Raw genomic sequence first — 14,587 nt, 5'->3', positions numbered from 1 at the left:
TGCCCTGGTCTGATCTGAGCCCTGGTCAGGCTCCTGGGCACCTGGAAAGCAGAGCTTACTGCCCCTCAGAACTCGGGCGGGGTGCTGAGTTTGCAGCCCACTGAGGTCCAGGGGGCCAACTTATTAGCCCCTCAGCAGAGAACGTTCAGTCGCTGAGTGGCCTCCAACTCAGAGGCCCCTGCTCCTACTACACTTCAACTGACCCCTCTTGGACTCCTAGCCAACCTCGTAAGGGATCCTGACTAAACCAGGGTGGGCCTTGCAAGGACTGGGTGGACTTGAAAGTCAGTCTCAGCAGAGGCACCAGGGAAGCGTGTGCACCTCAGAGGCCTAGTGTATCCTGAGCAGGTGGCCAAGTGAAGCAACAGGTGCAGAATATGGGTGCAGGTGTGGTGTGGTATATGCTTAAGGGGAGTGGGCTGGTCTGATGTTGTCAGGGCACAAGACTTCTGCAAACAGTCAGCCGGAAGCTAATGGGCTGGGCTTTCCAAGGGATGGGCGAGGCGGCAAAGCCCTAATGAATCCAGCTCTAAACACACCCCTTGAGTTTAAGGATTAGTGGACGAGTACAGAGCTGGGTAGGCCTGCTCCCATGTCTTGGGAGTGTCTGTCTAATAAAAGATTTGTCTGCTTGAGCTGAACTGAGCTGTAACTTGTCTGCTGTTTAAAACCCTTTAGTCCATCGTTCCAAATTTTTGCTGTGATAGGACAAACACATCTTTCTTTCTCCAAGGAAGAGAAATAAACTGACCTGAAAATTTCCTTTAGGATTGACTGGTTTAATCTCCTTGCAGTCCAAGGGACTCCAGAAGGTAGGCAGTCCAGGGCTAGCGAGGCAGCTCCGTGTAGTGTTTAGGGTCCCAGGCTGTTAACCCTCTGCTCTACCAGTTGTGAACGTGGTCCTCATTCTTGAGGCCAAGATGGCTAATGGAGACTCTGCTCTCTTATCTGCATTCCAGGCAGCAGAATGGAAAAGAGGTGAAGAAGGGAAAACCTCTCTGTATTGGTTTGCTAGGGCTGCTATAACAGAGTACCACAACCTGGGTGCCTTATGCCACAGAAATGTATTTATCGACTCATAGTTCTGGAAGCTAAAAGATGGAAATCTAGATGTCAGCAGGGCTGGTTCCTTCGGAAAGCTATAAAGAAAAACCTATTCCATGTTCTCCCTCCTTTCTGCTGGAAATTTGCTGGCAATCTTTATTGTCCTTTACCTTTAGAAGTATCACTGCATTCTCTACCTTGCTCTTCACATGGTATTCTCCTTGAGTGTGTGTCTGTGTTAAAATTTTCCTTTTTTATAAGGACATCATTCATATTGTATTACAAGTCACCCTAGTGACCTCATCTTAATAATTATACCTACAAAGACCCTGTTTCCAGATAAGGTCACATCCTGAGATACCGGGGCTTCCTTGGTGGCTCAGATGGTTAAAAAAAAAAAAAAAAAAAAAAAAATCTGCCTGCAATGCAGGAAACCTGGATTTGATGCCTAGGTCAAGAAGATACCCTGGAGAAGAAAATGGCAACCGATTCCAGTATTCTTGCCTGGAGAATTCCTTGGACAGAGGAGCCTGGCAGGCTACAGTTTGTGGAGTCACAAAGAGTTGGATACCACTGAGTGACTAACACTTTCACTTGCACTGAGATACTGGGATTAGGACTTCAACACATGAATTGCAGGGCGGGGCTGGGGGAACACAATTCAACTTATAACACTCTCCCATGAGAAGTCTCTTATACCTCTTTGCTTATCTTTGGCCAGAATTTAGTCTCATAACTACACCTCACTGGGAAGCTAGGATTTACTGAGCACATGGCCATCCTCCCAAAAGTCAGTTGTCTGTTTTGGAAAAGAAAGGGAAAATGGCTATCAAGGCAACAACTGGCAACCTGCTGTGGAATGTATCCTACCAGACACTTTCCTATGCATTGGAAACACATCTGTGTACTTTTCAGGAGACAGTATTCAAGTTTTCATCCAAACAGCTTTACTTCTCACAGAGCACCCAGGAGGAGCCAGGCACTGCCTTAGGCTTCCTGTTTTTATCTATAATCCTCAGAACACCCTGGAAGCAGAGGCTGGCTTAGTTTAAGCCTCAGGGCCCCTCAGTAACAAAGCCCTCTCAAGGCCCCACTCCCAACTGAAACTATGGATTCTTCTTTTTGAAAGAGTCCCTAAAGCTGGCTTTTATACAGATTCTGGGTCTGTTCCTGCCTACCATCTAGGCATTATTATCTTCATTTCATCCATGAGGAACTTGAAGCACAAAGAGGAAAAGTATTGATAGTTTATCTAGAGGCACAGAGTCAGTGGTGAAGTTGGGTTTTAAACCAAGGTCCATCTATTTCCAAAATTCAGACCATTTCCCCAATGCCTTGCCCAGCAATGGGATGCTGAAAACATCCTAGGATGCTTCTCTCCTGTGGATCTTCAGCCACAGCCCCTGATGGGGGTTTGGACTTTTGAGAGTTGGCCGCTGACCAGGCCATCTGAGGCTGCTCTCCAGACAGATCTCCTCATAGAGGGAGAAAATAATCTGTGGAAGAACCTGAGCTGGGATCCATCCAAGGGGAACACACTTGTAGAAGCTTCCTTGAGCTTCTGTAACAAATTATCACAAACTAGGTGGCTTAAAACAACATAATTTATTTTCTCACAGTTCTAGAGGCCAAGAGTCTGAAATCAAAGGCTCTACTGGGTGATCCTCTCCTGTCTCTCAGCTTCTGGTGGCTCGAGAAGCCCCTGGCTTGTGGCCGCATCACTCTCCTTCCGTCTCCACATGGACTTCTTGGTGTCTGCATTTCCTCTTCTTGTCTCTCAAAAGAACACTGTGTGTTGAAGACTTAGGGCCCACTCAGGTAATCCAGGATGATCTCATCTCAAGAGCCTTCATTTCACTACATCTATGCAGACCCTTTTCATAACACAAGATCACATTCACAGGTTCCAAGATGTGGACATATTTGGTGGAGGTGTGGGAAGTGCACCATCCAACTCACTACACACTCTGTCCCAGGACAGCAGATTTTGTTTCCAGAACCAGGGGGAGGGAAATATGGAAATATGACTATGCACACAGTCCTTCTGGTCCCTTTTAATGAGTGCTGGCAAAAGGGACCACAGTAGAACCGCAGGATAGTACTACTTATTTTGGAAAAGCATTCAGCGCCCAGAGCGGTAAAGTCAGAGAAACTCTGAAGGTTCTTCCAAGAATGGGCATGTGGGTGTCAAGCTTTTTTAGTAGAACTTGGTAAGCTATGCTGGCATGTTTTTCTGTGTTTGCTATCCAGTTTAGAGAGGGCCCTGTGAAATGAACTTTCAACCCAGAAACCAAGTCAGGTGGGGCTCAGGAAGACAGAAGGATGAGAGAAACATTTCCAATTTATCAAGCTATGAGTTTCATGACGTCACTTCTTACTTAAGAGCAAAGTGTTGGCTAAGGATAGTGGTGGAAAGTTCCTGATGCCAGATTTTGGAGGTGGGAGAAAGAAATCATTTCAGCCCTACACATGTTGCCATATCTTTTCACTGATTCAAATTCAGGTTCAGCAATGGATACTCATTTACAGAGAGCACACCAGGCCGGTATATTTTCTTAGGTATTATTACTTTCTCCTCTTTCCAGGTGAGATGCCGAGATTCAGAGAAATTAAGGGACTTGCCCAAGATCAAGTAGCTGTAAGTGGCTAAAGCAGGACTTTAGAATGTGTCTTTTGATTCCTAACTCAGTGCTCTTGTTCAAGAAGTACAAGACTTGAACATTCCTTCCTCCTTGCTGGCTCCCATCCCAGTGAGGCGATTGAGATGAGAGCAGGGTCTCCCACCCACTGGAGCTTGCCGCTCCCTCTCATTTGAAGAGGATGCTATAGAAGGAGGCATGCAATCTGTGTGTTTGTAGGTCTCTAATAGGAACACAAGAAACAGCCTGATTAAGGTCTGCAGCATGGCCAGAAGCCTCCGCAGCCACCAGAGTTGATTCCCGTGTCTTCTCAGCACCTAATTCTCCATGGTTTTGTGATGCATGTGCTGTGCTCTATGAGCTAAGTGTTAGTGAGCTGATTTCTCCATCCATACAGCTCCTGAGCTACCGGAAGCCGTTCCTGTTCTGATTTATGATGGACCAGCATGTGCAATCAATAGGTGCCCCACAGGTTATTACAGGAGAGAAAGATGGCCCCAGCGGCCCTGTTTACTAACAGGGAAATGGTCTTCTGGCAGCTTCTGGTATGTGGCCTGCGAGAGGTTTACAGTTTCTTTCCAGCCCAGAAACAGAGGCCGCCCCTTTTCATCTTGGCCCTGAGCCTGAGACAGTGAGCTGGTAGAGGCTCGTGCTAAGAGAGCCCTCCCCTGCACTGTCGTCCCTGAGGGGGCACAAGGAAAGAGGGGCTTGAGGGTGGGTATCAGCCCAAAGCTTTAATAAAGCCATTGTGTTTTGAGGCCCCAGAGGACAGTAGTGTTCCCGGACAGGGCTGACTTAAAGGATGGGAGTGGTTGGATGGATGTAAGGTTAGGCCAATGAAGCAAAAAGAAATAGGTGGTTCCTGCCAGACTGCCAGACAGGAGGTAGTCCTTGGTCAGTCTTGCAGGCTCCAAAGAAACACCTTTATTCAGTCCTTTGCCTTCTCTCTGTTTTGGGTCCTTTGGTTTCAAGTATTTGCAGTATTTTTGCCGTTGACTTTTTTTTTAACAGTTTTGGAGGAAGAGGGCAGGGGTTGGATTTAAAAATAAAGCAGTAACAGCATTGGCTTTTTTGGGTAAAGGGGAAGGAAGAACCTCCTCCAACGCACTCTCTGGAAGGCAGAATGGTGCATTATAGTGGTTCTCAAACCTTTCAGTCTCAGGACCTTTTTACTTTTAAATTTTATGTAGGCTATATCTATTGGTAGAAAATCTAAAATATTTATTAATTAACAAATAACAATAAATCCATCATGTGGGTGTGTGCTCAGTCACGCCCAGCTCTTTACTACCCCATGTACTGTAGCCCGCAAGGCTCCTCTGTCCATGAAATTCTCAGGCAAGAATACTGGCATGGGTTGCCCTACCTTCTCCAGGTGATCTTCCTAACCAAGGGATTGAACCTGCATCTCCTGCATTGGCAGGAAGCTTCTTTACCACCAAGCCATCTAGGAAACTCCCTAAATCCATTAGATGTTAACATAAATTACATATTTTTGTTAAAAAAAAAACTTTCAAGATAAGTAAAATTATAAGAGTGACATTGTTTTTCATTTTTGCAAATTTCGTAAATGTCTGGATTAATAGTCAACGTTGCAATATGTTGTTTTGGTTGAAGTATGTGAAGAAAATCTGGCTTTACACAGATATGTAGCCAGAAAAATAAAGAGTACTCAGTCATCTTTTTTAGATAATTGTGGATATTCTTTTTTGATACTGCACCAAAACATAGCAAGTTTCTCAAAGGTTAATTGCAGTGCAGAATCTTAAAGTATATCAATGAACTTTTCATGTTCTGTTACATTAAACTTTGGTTTATTGTGCACCTTGAATGGATTTTTACCCATGTACTATTTTGTAATACCATGCATTGGTTATGGGAAAATATTGCTTCACTGAGTTATACAGATATTCTAAATGTTGACCCATTTCATTATATACTATCATAAAAAATCACATTTATTAATATCACTATAGATCTCTTTGGAAAAATCTTTAAGTTTTGGAATGCTGTCAAGCTCCACAGTGTTGGATACAAGTTTTCCAAAATTCTAATTTTTGCTTGGAAGCTCAAATTTTATCATTGGCAATAAATACTATCAGTTGTTTTTCCTTGAAGTGACAGGCCCCTTTGTTCATTTTGAGAAAATGCCTGCCAAATATCCAGTCTGAAAAAGCATTCTTTGTCATCTAGCCTTTCAAGCAAGGAGGGGAAAAATGTTGCATGAGGAAAAAAAAAAAAATGGTTAGTTCAACTCACAAACTCAGCTCCCTCGAGATAACCATCACACACTGAAATGCAGTAAAAGTAGTTTATGCATACTGCCCATTTTATTACACAGAATGTTTTGAAAAGTATCAATATTTAGTAAGGTTCATCATTTTTACAGCTTCATCAAGGACATTCTTAAATGAAACTGACATTTGTTTTTATGGCAGGTGTGTGGTGATGATGACTGCTACAGTTTGGTGCCCGTTTGATTCAGACTCGAGAGATGGGATTTCTACTCACCCCTGCTTTCGTAGTTTCAGTGCAAATGTCAACAAGATGAAAAATGCAACAAATGTTGTCATACAATTATGAAGAGGGTTTTAACTTCATGAACACCTGGGAAATGACTCAGGGATTCCTCAAGGCTCTATGGACTATACTTTGAGAACGGCAGGTACAGTAGATGAAATTAATGACTAAAGGTTAGGCGCTTTTTACCCTAGCTTTGCCTCAGGCTAGCTCTGCCTTTTGCAAGTCATTTCACTCGAGCGCCACCTATTCACTGCAATGTAGACAGGCTGGATTAAATAATCTGTCATCTCGCTGTCAGTTCAGGAGCACTGTGGGATGCTGAACGGTCTTTATCATTTACTCATCAGTATTATTGCCTGTCTGTTTCTAGGATGGCTCGCTCTTTCTGGTGCACTCTTGTCACTACATATGTATGGGCACATATTCTCTTCCTATCTCTTTACAAGACGGGAGGGCAACTCGCTCTCCCATAGAGAGTTCAGTTGTGCAAGATGGACTGAATACTCCACCTCTACTCTAATTGAACACAGTGCCGCATGTCCTGAATGATTCTAGATGGAGCATTTTCAGTTAAGGGGGTGCTCTTTCTCATGAAACCCAAGCCAGGAAAATCAGGTCCATGTCATAAAAATAAAATAAATACATATATTTTTTATGAAAAATAAAGTAGACCAGACTGGGTGGTTTTCTGAAGAAATCTAAATTTGGGGGTATTGATTTGCATTGGCCTCCAGTTCGAAAGAAGCCAGTTTTCCCCTGCCTCTGCTGCCTGACCCTCAGCCATGTACCAGAGTTCACCTCCTCACTCTACAGAGGCTGCAGAAGCCTGAGCTAGGGGAAATGCAGCGACGCTCGATGCCTGAGGGACAGGCCTTGCAAGGCAGAAGGAAAATCGGTGCTGGGGCTGCACCATCCTGAAGGAAGAAGTGGTATCTGAGGAAGGGCCTGGGACCCCTGACTGGGGAAATAGATGAGGGAGGGTTGCGGAGAAAAGAAGGTTCACATATCATTAGATATCACACAAAGGCAACACAGTTATGTTTTCCCTTTTAGAAATTTTATTAAAAAAAAAAAGCAACAGAAAACAAAATCTGCTAAACAAAAGTACAACTGCTTGTCTCCCCCACCTCCATAGAGCTTTGGAATAAATACCTGAGTCGTCCACTAAGAGAGCGGCCAATAAGCGACTCTCAAAATTTGATATGCATACAGTCTGGGGGAGATGGTGAATCCGTGTGGCAGAAGCTCTTAAAACTGACATCCACCTAACAAGTCACCAGGTTAGCAGATGCTATTTCCTCTATAAAGCCCACCAGAGCTCAGAGCGCACCAGAAACTCAGGTAGCAGAGGTCCTCTTAGGGTCTTCCGGGGCCACAAATTGAGCTGTGTGCTGACCAGGGTCAATGCCATCTGTTCCCAAACCCATTTATGCTCATCATACTTCCTGATTATGTAATTCCATCATTGTGAAAACCAATAAAATGTGAGGGCAAAAAGAAGTTTTGTTCTTGTGACAACTGACGTTGTATACTTTGGAAAGGCTTGATAAGGACAAGTCATACACACAAAAATTGCTATTGAATCAATGTGGGAACATGTGAAAAAATATTGAGAAAAAAAATCATAAACGTCTTAGGATATGTCTGCCCTCAGATTGCCTTGAAGTTCCTACTCCACTTTAAAGAAACCGGAAATGGAAGATTCTAGTAGAATGTAGTAAGCTCTTTGATTACAGAGACCTTGCATTGTTCACTGAGGTATCTCCAGCACCTAGAATATTCCTGTAGCTAGGCATATTCTAGGCATATTATATGCATATTTATTGAGATAGTTATAGAGATTAGTGCAGTAGAGACAGACTGGATTGAGAAGTCTTTCCTTTGAAACTTCTCTGACCTAAGAAGCTACAGTGAGGACATGTGAAGGTAACAAACACCTCCCCCATTTCAGACTACGTAGAGATTCTTTGGATTTGAATATTCTTCTGTGTGTTAACCTTGTGACCTTGGACATTAGCACACTTCTTTAAGGTAGAATTCCCAACTGGTAGTAAGGAATGGGTTATAGGTCTGCTAAGAATTTGATCTTCTCAATGCTTGGATTAGCCAGGTAAGGTCCAGGGCAGCCAGAATCTCTGAGCCCATCACCTCTGGTGCTAGCAGCATTATTTCTTTTCCATAGTCAGATATATACAAATTTTCACATATGTTTGTATACATAAGTATATGTGTATGTGTATGTATATATACATTTTTTCAATGTTCTATATGTATCATAACCTGGAAAAAGTTGGAAGCACTGAGAGTCGCAACTTTCAGTTCAGTTCAGTTCGGTCGCTCAGTCGTGTCCAACTCTTTGCGACCCCATGAATCGCAGCACGCTAGGCCTCCCTGTCCATCACCAACTCCTAGAGCTTACTTGCCGTATGATATCACTTACATGTGGAATCTAAAATGAGACACAAATGAACTTATCTATGAAAGAAACAGACTCACAAACATAGAGAACAGACTCATGGCTGCCAAGGAGGAGAGGAGTGGAGGAGGGATGGAGTGGGACTTTGGAGTTAGCAGATGCAAACCATAGGATGGATGAGCAACAAGGTCCTCCTGTATAGCACAGGGAACTATATTCAATATCCAGTGATAAACCATAGTGGAAAAGAATATTAAAAATAATGTTTGTATATGTATAAATGAATCACTTTGCTGTGCAGCAGAAATTAACACAACATTGTATATCGGCTATGCTTAAAAAAAATTTTTTTAAAAGGAGTTGCATCTTTACTTCCTCAGCTAAACAATCCTGTTCTGTCTTTGTCCACAGGTTGTTGTGAGGATCATATGTGTGACATGCTTTGAAAACTGCTGATGGTTATACAAACAGGCGGCCCTGTGACAGACCAGGTGTCAATCAGTAGCACAAAGAGAGTTCGATTTCATGTCTCCAGCCCTAGTTTCCTCCCCAAATTCCTAAATCAACAAAGAAACAGGAAGAACTAAAAAAAAGAAACAGATGGCATATAGAGGTCCAAACATTACCCTATTTCTGATAAGTCTGTAACAATAAGTGTAACTGTAGGCAGGTGAGATTTCCAACACTGAACTTCCAACACTCTAATGACCAGTTCACCCAGCCAGTCACAGGAACCTCTGGACCGTACTTCCAGGCCTTGCACCAAAGGAAAGCTTGTCCCTGGAACTGCAGAGCAGAAAACATACTCCCTGTGTGCAACTTACTCCCAAAAGACAAGGGAGGACTGGTTCATGCACATCAAGTTTCCTCTCCTAAATTTACCTATTTGCTATGTCACTCCACCTCTCCTGGGCAGGAGTGTGTGAAGGGGAAAAGGGGCTGCAGAAGGGTTGTGCTAGCTGAGCTCTTCTGTGTAGAAGAATGCACATCAGATGCAGCATCTTGAGATGTGAGAGGAGAGTGTGGTCTGTTTCACCTGCCTTTCCTGGCAAACGTGGTCAGGGAGGCACTGGATTTTTGTTCTACCACCAATGAAAGTTTCAGTGCTCTGCCACCAACTTCCTGGGGACAGAGAAGCAGGAAGAGGGACATTCATCTTGCCCAGCCAGATCAAGCAGGGACAGTCTGGCCCTGGCAGTGGTTTTTTGATCCCTGAATATGGGTAAAAGGTGTGATTCTGGAGTCACGCTTACTGTGATGCCTTCTTGATTCCCCCAGCTTCTCTGCTGTGGCACAGAAAACAGCCTCCCTGGCTAATGTTTCTGCAGGGTTCTGCTGGTTACTATGGGAGGTAGAGCCAAGACCTTCTCCTCTAGCCCATCCATAAATTTTTAAGCACCTAATGTTCTAAATTAAACCCTTTTCTGCTTAGAGGGTTCCAGTGGTATCTGTTATCTGAAATATAACAATGGTTGAAGAACATTTTACCAGTATTAGCCTTTCCCAGAAACCTTCTCCCTCTCCCCTTCCCATCTTCCCGCATTGGTTCTTCTCATTTCTTATTGACCACCACTGGGTCATATGCCTATAACCTAAAACTATCACTAGCCAAGGGAACACAAGTTCCATGCTTGGATTATATGAGTCATTAAATCACCAGGCTGGAATGATGAGCATTCCGCTTATCTACACCTGTATTTTCCCACTTGGCAGCCCACCTCTACTTATTCTTTGTCTTGGGGTCCAGTGTGTAGAACTGAAAGGGAAATTGTCAACATACAAAGGCTAACCTTCTTTTAAGCTACCCCTCCACACTCCTAGCTTCTTCTCTCCTTATAATCTAGGCTGTTTGAGAGTTCTCTTGTCTTGAACAACACAATAAATATCCGTTGAATTGAATTGATTTAATTTCTGAGTCTAGCAGTTTCATAGGCAGCACTGAGTTACCTACAAATAAGCTGCTATTTATAGAGAGCAGACCACAGAGCAATTACACTGAAGTTATAGGCTATTGAAGTCCATACCTTAGAAAGGTGATAGGAAGTTCAGTGGAACTTACTGCCCACCCCTCCCCTCCAACTCATTACTTGAAGAGCACAGACCTCTGGTGCCCTTGAAGGAAGGAGACTGCTGACTTTCTCACGGTCACCTGGGCTTTTTTTTCTAGGGTAATCAAATCTTTTCACCTTTCTTAGTCTGAAACAGTGATGTCATTTTTGAGTGTTCTAGTGATTTCTATTAAAAAATCTTTCCTCTTGGAGATTCAGGTCAAATCAGTGAATATATAGAGTATTCACTTCATGCAAAGAACACTTGGGGCCGTAGAGTACATACCTCAGTTCTTATCCTCAAATGATTTATAATCCATTGGAGCAGGGGCAAGAAATGCATAGATAATGATTTTTCTTGTTTATTTTTCACAACCCAGCTCACTGTAGCGCTGGAGAAGACTCTTGAAAGTCCCTGGGACAGCAAGGGGGTCAAACCAGTCAATCTTACAGGAAATCAACCCTGAATAGTCACTGGAAGGACTGATGCTGAAGCGCCAATACTTTGGCCATCTAGTGTGAAGAGCTAACTCATTGGAAAAGACCCTAATGCTGGGAAAGATTGAAGGCAGGAGTAGAAGAGGGCAACAGAGAAAGAGACGGTTTGATGGCATCACCGGATCAAAGGACATGAGTTCTGAGCAAACTTCAGGAAATTGTGAAGGACAGAGAAGCCTGGCATGCTTCAGTTCACAGGGTCGCAAAGAGTCGGACACGACCCTGTGACTGAACTGAACTGAACGATAATTGCACACGGCTTTCTAATGGCTCCATGGCCAAATGGCACAGGCACAGTTGGACAAGACTTAGCACCTGAACAACAGGTGTAGCTCACTGAAAGGATACTTACAATCTGTGCTTCTGAATCATCTGAATATGTGTGTTTGGGGAAGCAGGAAAGAATTTTACTTCAGCTCATAAAAAATCTACAGAAATCTTATAAGTCTTTTTCTGGAGTTTGAATGAAACCACTATTTCAGGTCCAAGAAAATTGCTGGTCATGATCCCGTTAGGGTCCTCTGCTTGAAGGGCAAGAGCTGTGTCTATTTTAACCATTTTAAAATAGTTATCACAGCAACTGTTAATTCATCCTGGCAGGGTCTTGATAACCTTTCTCACTTGTCTGTCTGCAGTTTCCCATGATTCCATGTTCATCTGCCCTGTCTGCCCTGCCCAGTGGTCTCTTCTCAGCCACACTCAGCCAGCGCATCTGTTTCCATGTCATCAGCAGCTTCTGCTAATATTGAAAGTCCCTGAGGACATCCCACCTATGAAAATCAATTTCTGGTGAAAACAAAAAGAATTTGAAAGAGAGGTGAAACTTTCAAAATTCTTTAAGTCAAATGAGACTTTTTTGTAAAGTCATGTCACCTGATGAGTTCTCAAACCAAGGCATGGCAGTTAATTTGTGCAGATGATAAAAGTTCTCAGGGTCAGTAAGGAAGGACCATTAGTATCCAAATAAGTGATCTGGGTCCTATGCGTGTATACTAGATAAACGCTGCCTAAACATTTGTTATATGCTGAATTGTGTGCCCAAAAATTCATTTTTTAAAGTTCTAACCTCAAAATATGAATTATCTCAGACATCTGAGTTACCTTACCATGTAACAGCACTTGGAGATAAGCTTTTAGAGAGGCGATCTAGTTAAAATGAGTCCGTTAATAAAAGCACTAATCCAATCCAGCCATCCTTATAAGGAAAGGAAATTCAGAGGTACAGAGACACCAGATGTGTGCACTCTCAGAAGAAAGGCCATGTAAGCACACAGCAAAAAGTTGCCCGCCTACAAGATAAGGTGCAGGGCCTCAGAGGAAACCAGACCTACCCACACCTCGATCTTCAACTCCAGTCTCTGAAACTGTGAGAAGACAAATGTCTCTGGTTTAAGTCACCCAGCTTGCGCTTTTTCATTATGGCAGTCCTAGCAAACTCAAACCACATTTATTACAGAATCCTTCAATGTGGTGTTATGACAAAGATAAGTTTCTGCAGCGCTTTCAAGTGCTCACTGGTTCTGGGTGATTGGGATTACAAAATAAAGCCCAACTGACTGGCAGCCCAGAGAACAGGTCTTGCTAGAGGGAAGCAATGGGCAAGGCTTTCGACAGTCTCAGGAAATTATACCCCTTGGCGCCTGTGGCTGAATTTTCTTACCCCTAAAAATGAATTTTTTAAATGTTTCTTTTTATCTTTTCACTCATATCCTCTTCTCTCCCCTCCCTGTTACTCTTCCCTGTTAACCGCAACCCCTACACAACCACATCCATTTGCCCTCCAGCAAGCCCTGACATCCATTTCTAGCTTTGCTGAATAAAAGATAAAATGACTATTGTTTTGTTTGCTTTTAAGGCTTTAAGCAGCTCTCCCCAGCCAAAAGTTGGGAGCAAGTTTTAAAACCTGGTGGTAAGGGTAAGATTTTCAACTCGGCTTCTCATCAGTTGAGAAGATGGCCTCAGAAAAGCAGCCAGTCATCTCGAGGTACCAGGAGAGGATTCATTATGGGAGAAAAACACCTGAAGGCTCCGCTAAGGGTCCTTGCATTTCCAGGGCAAAGGGGCACAGTGGATGAGGCTCTAGGGAGGACACCTCTCTGAGTGGAGCCGTGAGAGTCTCTGCTGAGAGCCAGGGAAGCCCAATTTAGTGACAGCGGGGGTCTGTCCCCCACTGTGGGAGCCATGGTGCCAAGTCCCTCATAGAAGGTAGTGGGCTTGGCTCTGGGAGACCTAAAGAAAGTCACTTCGCTCTTCTGACTCTGAACTATAAAAAGTTCTACTTCCTGACTGTCAAGTAAGATTAGACCAGATGAGTCACTTTCCATTGCTTTTAATGAACTTTTGTAAAAAGAACCATGAAAAGAGCTACAATGTGGAAAGAACTGTCTTAAAGTCTTACACAAAGTGAAAGTGAAGTTGCTCAGTCATGTCCGACTCTTTGCAACCCCGTGGACAGTAGCCTGCACCAGGCTCCTCCATCCATGGGATTTTCTCCTTCTCCAGGGAATCTTCCCGACCCAGGGATCAAACCCAGGTCTCCCGCATTGTAGACAGACGCTTTACCTTTTGAACCACCAGAGAAGTCACAAAAGTCTTACACAAAAGGTTGTAGTAAAAACAAGCAAACGCATTGCTGGCTTAGCTCAGGACAGAGTTCCATTCACCCTCACCTTGCCCAGTACTCCCTTCTTCTCCTTCAGGCAAAAACCAAGCACTCTCAGTGGATCTCCTTGGCTGAAGGAAGGTGAAAATCACCAGATTTGTTTATCTCTAGGGCTAGGATGCTGAGAAATGTTTAACAACAAACTTGATGGGGGGTGGTGGGTGCTGATTTGTACTGTTTGCTGACTTCCGTGGTGTAGATACTACTGCCATGGCTGCTTTCAAGCTACTGATGCCACATCACTGAGCTAAAAACCAGCGCAGAACTAAAACTAGACAGCCAGGCAGCAAATGACACAACGGCCCCAAGAGGCAATGACCCAGCTCATGCTCAATAGGCTCTGTACTTCGAGTTATTTGTGCAATCAGTTGTGAGGATTTAGACCCATCCAATGACATTCTGTCATCCAGGCTTCCATGGAGCAGGAGGTACCAACTGTGGCCACAAGCTATCAGCAATGCACTAAGTTAGGGGGGTCTCCTTAGAGACCATGCAACAGAGACTTCATCTGATCACCCAAGCTAATCCTAAGTGAAAACTCAGTCACAAGAGGCCAACCTAGGCTCCACCTAGGCCTCCAGGCAGCCATGCTCACACTTCCCTGAGGGCATATAATTTCCTTGTGTCTCATCACTTCTCCTGGTTACTGTTTTCTACAGGTAGAATCAGTGTTTGACTATACTTTTGTCTTTCCATTGTTTTCCCCAGAGTCTTTGAAAATAGCAAGAGTGTTTAATAGCAAGTAGCTTGGATTCTG

The 14,587-nt window shown here is 43.7% G+C and overlaps 1 long non-coding RNA gene across 3 annotated transcripts in view; it reads left to right on the top strand.

Moving 5' to 3' along the window:
* Nucleotides 1–13,001, top strand: part of LOC121819991 (uncharacterized) — an 88,889-nt gene extending 75,888 nt beyond the window's left edge. For 2 of the 3 annotated variants that reach the window (XR_009601265.1, XR_009601266.1), the window contains one exon: nt 6,122–13,001. This is a non-coding gene — a long non-coding RNA (uncharacterized LOC121819991). The remainder of the gene's footprint in view (nt 1–6,121) is intronic. The other variant, XR_006060414.2, reaches the window with a different exon arrangement.
* The last annotated feature ends 1,586 nt before the right edge of the window (nt 13,002–14,587 follow it).

Source organism: Ovis aries, chromosome 7, assembly GCF_016772045.2.
Source record: "Ovis aries strain OAR_USU_Benz2616 breed Rambouillet chromosome 7, ARS-UI_Ramb_v3.0, whole genome shotgun sequence".
In the NCBI taxonomy this organism is placed as follows: Eukaryota; Metazoa; Chordata; class Mammalia; order Artiodactyla; family Bovidae; genus Ovis; species Ovis aries.
The sequence above is the reverse complement of the archived record's forward strand: the minus strand, read 5'-3'. Positions and strand labels throughout refer to the sequence as shown.